This window comes from Lutra lutra, chromosome 10, assembly GCF_902655055.1.
Source record: "Lutra lutra chromosome 10, mLutLut1.2, whole genome shotgun sequence".
Classification (NCBI taxonomy): Eukaryota; Metazoa; Chordata; class Mammalia; order Carnivora; family Mustelidae; genus Lutra; species Lutra lutra.
The window spans coordinates 96,983,649-96,991,435 of NC_062287.1; the positions used below are offsets into that span (position 1 = coordinate 96,983,649).

The following is a 7,787-nucleotide window of genomic DNA, read 5'->3' on the forward strand; positions in this document are numbered from 1 at the left end:
AATGAATATTTACATCAACATTTTCACATTAGAAAAATCTTACACAGGCTAAGCAATAAAAGAAATGCTTAAAAAGCAAGAAGATTTCATACAATTTTTAAATTATTTTTTAAAACATCATTTTTAAAGCCATTTTTTTAAAGTGTGGTTGATCAGTTTCAAAGTTCTCTGTTCCCCTCCCCCAAGAAAGTTTTACCAGGTTTTCTCTTAACAGTCTTTCAAGTTATATTTTATAAATAATTTTCTTGCAGAAAATCTCATACAAATACATTTCCCATACTCTAATAATGTCGACTAAGAAAAACATTCTTATAGTAATAGGTACACATAACACCACCACACACACAAAACAATTAATACTTAAGTTTCTCTTTTGTCAAGTCCTTACTCAATATCTATGCCCTCTGCTCCTAAACCCTCATTTCTCTCTCTCTCTCTCTCTCTCTCTCTCACTCACTCACACACACACACACACACACACACACAAGTTTCCAGAAAGAACACTTGGGGGAAAAAAATATTCCCATTTCTCTCATCTAAAAGATTTTTTTTAAACTATCAATAACATGTCCAAATAGATAACTTTGAGCTGTTATTTATTTATATATAGTTTCTACACACACCCCTATTTTCTGCAAGACTGAGGAAGGAGGCTGGGAAAGAACTAAGTGCAATCTGCATCAGGAGGCCTAACACAGGTGGTGGGTTATTTTCAGGCAACAGCACCTTCACAAACATGCTGTGGAATATGGTCCAAGAAATTCCTAACAAGGAAAGATAAGCTGGCACACAAATTTAACACAATCCAGCTAAAAATCACCTGCAACACATGTTACTACATTTCACCATAAAAGTGACAGGCTACTACTGGATCTGAGACTTCATCAATACAACATACTGGCCATAAGGCCAGATAACAGTTGCCATGGTTACTATCACCCACTTTTATCAGGAAATTATTGTCATTACTCTGAAGTTTTTGATACTTATTTAAAATCTTAAAAAAACCTGTCTAGGGCTTGACTGTTAATTGAGTGAAAGAATCAACTACTGTTTGATTTGTAAGTATGCTGCTTCAGAGATGCACATGGTTAACAACACTTGGATCTGCAGCAGAAAAAAAATCAATTCCTTTCTGCTGCTCCTTCTCCTCAAGTACTGACAGTTTGTATCCTCAATGCAGCCAAAACAATAAAACAAACCCCATCTTTCTGGCTTCTGTGTTTAAGTTATTTTTTGTCCCCTAGGCCCACAGAGTCAAAATAAAGCCTAGATCACCAACCTGTTAGGCCCCATTGCCTTCCTATCTCCATATTATCGGTTCACTTGTCTATTTAAGAAACCAGAAAACATTTCCATAGATGATTTCAAAATATAGAAAAGAATACTTTCCTTCAACAGAGACCTTTTTTTTTTAAACAGGGGGAGGACTTGCAAGGTACTGGAGGGAGAGAAGTTGGAGGGTTATTCAAACTGCCACACAAGTGTCTAGTGTGAGAAAGTTGCTGTAGAATACCTAAAGGTTGACTGAACCTCACATATGATCTCTAAATGTGGTGGAAGAGTTCACCACCACCCCCAGTTTAACGTGAACTAACAGACAAGTAATATAAAAGTTATCTCTAAAAGTCCACTTCAACATTCTCACAAAAGTTAACTCCGGAAATTTCACACACAAGAATTATAGGAAAGCCTACAAAATAGCACAGCCACATGTACATACAAACACACCAACAAGAAAACATATGATATTTAAAAAGTAATTATCTACAATAAATTTAAAGCAGGGTTAGCATATTACCTCCTTAAAAAAAAAAAAAAAAAAAACCCTCAAAGCAGCAAAAATACATACCGGGTAAAGTTAAAGTGATTAAAATATATTGCTGTGCTCCTAAAGAATACTTAGGGCCTACAAAAAAGCCCAAGTATAAAAGTTCCTGAAAAGTCAACAAAAATCGTGACTATTTCCTAGCACAAATTAACATGAACGTTCAGAAAGATTTCAAGAAATCAGGTCTGAATATAGATATAAAGGAATTCTGCAAAAGGTTAGAGACCAAACTTTAATCCCTGCCTTTTCTCCCTTTGAATAGCTATTAAATACAAAAGCTTTCAGCAATAAAATACCAAGAACACAAAATTTAAAAGCACATTACTATAACCTTAACTTCCGTATTTCCTCAAAAAAACAACAACAAAAAAACCAAAACCAACTTTAGTATTCAGTGTCCATAGGATGAAAAAGTTAATACTACCCTGAGAGGTTTCATTTTTATTTAAACAGTTAAATGTTTTTCTCACTTGCACACAGAAACAAGTTTCTATATTTAATTTCTAATTAAATATATTTCATGAAGAGCAGTAGCTTCTAAAATGTAAGACTAAAACTAAACCCTTTGATATGCTCATAAACACAGGGACTCCCAATTATCTGTATTTTATTTTATTTTAGTCCAAATTTGCAAGCAGGGTCTTTTAAAAAAGCCACAAATCAAGGCTCCGAGTTTTAAACTTTTGGGTTATTTTTACACAAAAATATTTCAGTGCACTCTTCTAGATTTGAGTAGTCATTTCCTCATGCATCCCCCTAAAAGAGAAAAACAAAATGATATACCCATGTACCTAATACTAATACATACAGATACACATCTTCACTTTGAAACAAGCTTGAAAGCTTTACTTAGCAAGAATTTTTCAGAAAGTTAGCAGACTCACTGAAAACAATCAAAACCTTAACTGTGACATCTGTTACTCTGCGTGTTAATGAGAGTCTATAGAAAGATCCAGGAACTTAAATATTCACTAAAATCAATTACTATCACATCAATAAAGAAATGAAGAAAAATTTTAATGGGGGAATATACATTTCATAAGATCTACAAAAAGAAAAATGATCTTTTTTTTTGAATTATGAGAAACTGCCTCCATGGCATTTTTTAAACAAAGCTTCAAAACTGTAACAAAGAGCTTTGTGGTAACCACAGTAGCATTTTTAAAAAAATTCATGAAGTGTTGGGGGTACACTTTCAATGTGCTCATTTCCCAAATGATGTGGAGAACGCTAACATTTTAAAGACAGACATTTCTGTCTATGTATTAATTAGCTACCTATCTCAACATCTGCATGGTTTCTGACAATTTACGAAGAACTTTCACATGTATTATCTCATTTGATCTTACTGAAAAAAAAAGTACAGTATTATGCCTAGAAAACTGACAAAATTCAAAGCAGCTTCATCAAATTTTCTACACATTCCTAAGTTTCCAAAACTTTGATACAAAACTTTACAAGCACCAAAGTAGCATGATATTCCCAGGGATAAATCAATTCTCCTAAACTAACAGAGTTTCAAAGGAGCATGTGCTGTAAATGCTATGAAACTAACTTTCATCTTTATGCAGTTATTGTTAAGTGTTACTAAGGGACATCTCAGCAATGACCTATACTCACAGATATAACTTTATTTACAGTTCGAGAATCTCAGTCTTTGGAGGCCAACTCAAATACATCAATGACACATATTTGTAAAGCTGAGTGCCTAAGAATTTATCTATTAGGATCACTGTCTATAGATGTGAGGAAAAAAACACAAGGAATCAAATTGTTTTTCCATACAGCATTTCCCTGTCCAAAATCTCATATCTCTATATCCTATTTGTATTTATACTACAGGGATGACACAAAACCATCACACCAACTTCTTTTGTTTATAGCCACTGCACACCATCTTTTCACGTATGTGTTCAACTCCCTACTCACCAATACAAGACTAACTCCACATCTAAATAATTGTAACAGCACTCTGTAGCTAAGTGTGGCATTCTTAAGCTACCACGATAACAAATCTACTTTGTATAATATGGTAAGCAGGTAAAAGCAATCAAAGATTTCAGTTTCAAATTGCAAACGTAATTTATTAATGGACTTTTAAATGGACTTACTTAAAATCTTTCTGGAACTTTAAGGCGTTTATCCTGTTGCTAAGTTGAAGCTAAGAGAACTGTAATAAGTAGCAAGACCCTCAAAATTCAGAGATTGGCTTTATCTTGTTGTAGCACCTCCTGCTGGATAGCATTTAGAGTTCTTCATGTAAGCAGAAGAAGAGTATTTCTGAGGCAGCTCCTTCCAGATGACTGAATGGGAAAAAGGATGGACCCTTCAAAGCTTAAAAGAAATAGGGCCCCGTCCATCACTTATACCTCTTAAAAAGAAAATCTGGCATAGGTAGGAGTCTTTTTAATCTATTACTATTCTGGTTCCATAAGACCTGCCTGAGTCCAAAGGGCAACATGCTTAAATAAAGCTTGCAAAATTATCTAAAAACTACCTTAAAAAGCCATCAAAAGCACTCAAGCAAAAGACTTCATTATGGCCAGCCAAGCAATGCCAGTCATATTGCAAATACCATTATGTTAGCAAAAGCAAAAGTCTGACATAAAGAAAAATACCTGGAATATTTTTAACATATTAGCTGGAAGTTTGTGTTTAGAGAATTTTCTGCACTATTACTATGCTCCTTTTAAGAACAGTTGTCCATCTACAGAAGTTTTAAGTACAGAAATTTTTTTATAAACAGGAGTATAAGTGCACACAAAAATTTCCTCTTTGCCATCAAATATGTCTTGGTATTTTAAAATGTAGTTTTCAGACATTTTAAATAGTCCCTAATAAGCTAGCTTTAAGCCCACAATGTAGATTCCATACACAAGTGAAGATAGAAAAAAAGAATAGAAAGAACTTACCAAACTCAAAATGAATAATAGTATTTCCAGTAAAAATGTAGTAACAGTTTCCTACAATGCTGTGAAATCAAGTAAATCGTGAAACTTAAAAAGGGGGGGGGGGCTACTCTTCAAAAAAAAGAAAAACTGCCCTATTTATTTCTAGTGCCCAAATGTGATAGACACCAGATGTAAACAAACAACATAAACACTGAAAAGTACACTTAGATGTCTTAGCCCCAATTTCAGTCCCCTTACCAGGCCCTCAATGAAGCCAGAGATGTTGATGAGTATCCTCTCCAAAAGGAGATATTCCAGCTCCCTACCCTAAAGAACCCCTATAAAGTGTGCCTATGGAAAGGCTTCCTTCCTAGAGTGCACAGCTGCTTTTGAAAAAAACAAAACAAAACAAAACAAAACTTTCATCAACCCAAATTAATCTAATATTCAGCTATCAATTATTAATACAGGAATGCTCTCCCTTTAATGTCCCCAGCTTAAACATCTACATTCCTGACACCTACTATTAACAAAAAATGCACAGCTTGCACCCCAGCTATGGGGCAAATCTCTGAAATCCAAAACACAGCCACAAAGTTCAGTGTCAAGGCCAATGCTGAGGCCCACACACGCCCGGACCTTAACTCACATTTGAAATTCTAGGATGCCACACTTGCAGACATCATTTAAAAACAACACAATGTGGACGTGCAGAGTGAGATCCTCTACTTCAAGACCTAAACAAAGAATATTTCAACATATGCCCCGAATATGATGACACCAGATTCACCAATGAAAACAAAACCTGCCTACCATTAGCAGTCGTACCCTCATCTCAACAACTCAACTACTTAGAAATCACTCTCAGCACATCTGCACCCTACAACCGGCGTGTGGCCTTCTCCGGGGGTGCAAGCCACAGACAAAGTTGAACGAGACATTCTTCCCCCGGTGCCCAATCTCGATATCAACCCCTCCCCTACCAGGGCCACCTTGCTGCTACCCACCATCGCGAACGTGGTCAGGGGAAAAAAAGAAATCCTAACAGCACCGCTCAGCAGAATAAAGAGACCAAAGAGAGGATGACGAGAAGTGTTGGGAACTGCGTGCACGACGGGGCTGGACCAAACGGAAAGAGTCCCACTCCGCGCGCCCCTCCCCCCGGCGGGGGCGCGGGCGGGGGAGGGGCGGCCGCGGCCCCTCTCGGAGCGGCCTGCCGGCCTCGGCCCGCGCGGGGTCCCGGGGGCGCCCCGCGGCCGCGGACGGCGGGGGCGAGTACGGGAGGGCCGGCCCCGGGGTGAGGGGTGCAGGCAGACTCTCCGGAATAACAAGTTGCAGAAGAAGAAGAATAAGCGGAATTTCCCCAACGCTGCTCCGGCCACCCAAGACAAATGCACCAACACACACACACACACACACACACACACACACTCGGGCCCGGCAGCGTCAGCAGCCGCAGCTTTTTTTTTTTAAACCAGATCCCTCAGTCACCAAACAAGATGGTTTTCAAAAAAAAAAAATTAATTAATTAATTAATTAAATAATCATAATAAAAACTTCCCCCCGACAGCATCCCGAGGGGGGGGCAGGGTGGTGAAGGGCCCGAGACGACCATCCCCGGGCTGAGGGACAGCCGAGGGGGCGGACGAGGCTACGCGCCCCCCGCCCCCGCCCGCGGCCCCCTCCCCGGCCCCCCGCCGGGACAATGTGACGCCCCCTCCCCGCCACCCCCAGCGCGCCGCCTCTGTCACCCGCTTCGGCCCTGCACTCAGCGCCCAGGCTCCCGAGGCTGCTCATAAACTTACTTCCAATTTATCCTGGGGAGGGGTGGAGGGCAGAGGGAAGGAAGGGGGAGACAAGGTTTTTCCATTGTCTTTTTTTTAGGGGGGGAGGAATAGGAAGGGCACGCAGGGGGGCGCCCCGAAGGGGAAGTTATTGCTCAAATCTCAAGTTGACTGAGGGGTCCTGACGAGAACACCCCCCCTTTCCCTCCTCCCTCCCACACACCCCTCCCCTCCCCCTCCCTCCCCCCCACAACAAACTCCAAGCAGGCAGCCCCAGTTCCTCCCAGAGACAAACACCAGAGACAAGACAGAGAGACAGGGAGAAGGGGAGAGGGGGAGAGGGGGGAGGGGGGAGGGAGGGGAAATAGAGCTACTCAAGAAAAAAAAGAGAGGAGAGTGAGGAGAAGAGAGAATGGAAAAGCTGGGATACTGCACCCTCCTGCTGCTGGCTGGTTGTCCCCCCTGGCAGCTGGAGGCAGGAACTCTGAGCAGGAGAAGCAGGAGGAGGAGGAGGAGGGAACTCTTCTTCATGGGGAGGGAGGGAAGAAGCTGGAGCTGCTGCTGCTGCTTCTGCTGCTGCTCTGGGCCTCTCGCACTTTTTAGATATTAGTGTGTTAAGATGGTAGGTTGTTCCCTTCTCCCTCCTCCTCCTCCTCCTCTCCTCTCCTCTTCTCTCCCTCTCTCTCTCACTCACTCACTCACTCTCCCTCTCTCTCTCTCTCTCTCTGGGCTGTTTCTTTCCTCCTCTTCCCCAGGCAAGGGGGGGGTGGGGAGGAGGGGGTGGGGGGAGGAACTGGATCCTCCTCCTCCTCCAGGAGAGACACACACAGGCCCCGGGCCGGAATAGGGGTGGGGGGGAATCAGAGCAGCAGGAGAGAAACTGTGGGAGACAAACAAGCCCAACTCTTCATCCTCCTCCTCCTCCTCTCAGCAGCAGCAGCGAGCACCACCAGCCCATTCACCACCCGGCCCCGGGCCGCAGCACCTCCGCCGCCTCAGCCCGGGGATCCCTCCGCCCAGGCCCAGACACACTCGCCCGCGCGGGAACCCGCCGCGCGGCCCCGCCGGCCCGCCGCCGCCGCCGCCGTGCGCGCCCCCGCCGCTCCCGAGAGCCGGGCGAGAGGGACTGGGGCTGGAAAAGCGGGGACGAGGGAGGAGGGGGAGAGGAGACGCCGGGGTAGAGGGGCACGGCGGGGAGGGAGGGGGCTGCCGGGCGGAGTTGTACGGAGGCCGGCCCGGGCCCCCTCGCCTCCGCCGGCGAGCCCCGGGCTGCACGGGGGC

The 7,787-nt window shown here is 43.0% G+C and overlaps 1 protein-coding gene across 19 annotated transcripts in view; it reads right to left on the bottom strand.

Moving 5' to 3' along the window:
* Positions 1-7,247, bottom strand: part of PHF21A (PHD finger protein 21A) — a 195,675-nt gene extending 188,428 nt beyond the window's left edge. For 9 of the 19 annotated variants that reach the window (XM_047693802.1, XM_047693820.1, XM_047693817.1 and 6 more), the window contains exon 1: positions 6,942-7,246. The gene's annotated coding sequence lies outside the window, so the exon portion shown is untranslated. Of the gene's footprint in view, positions 1-3,469; positions 3,568-3,942; positions 4,135-4,743; positions 4,803-5,729; positions 5,882-6,941 lie in introns of those variants that run through there. The other 10 variants (XM_047693821.1, XM_047693818.1, XM_047693812.1 and 7 more) reach the window with 8 other exon arrangements.
* Positions 7,248-7,787: the final 540 nt, after the last annotated feature.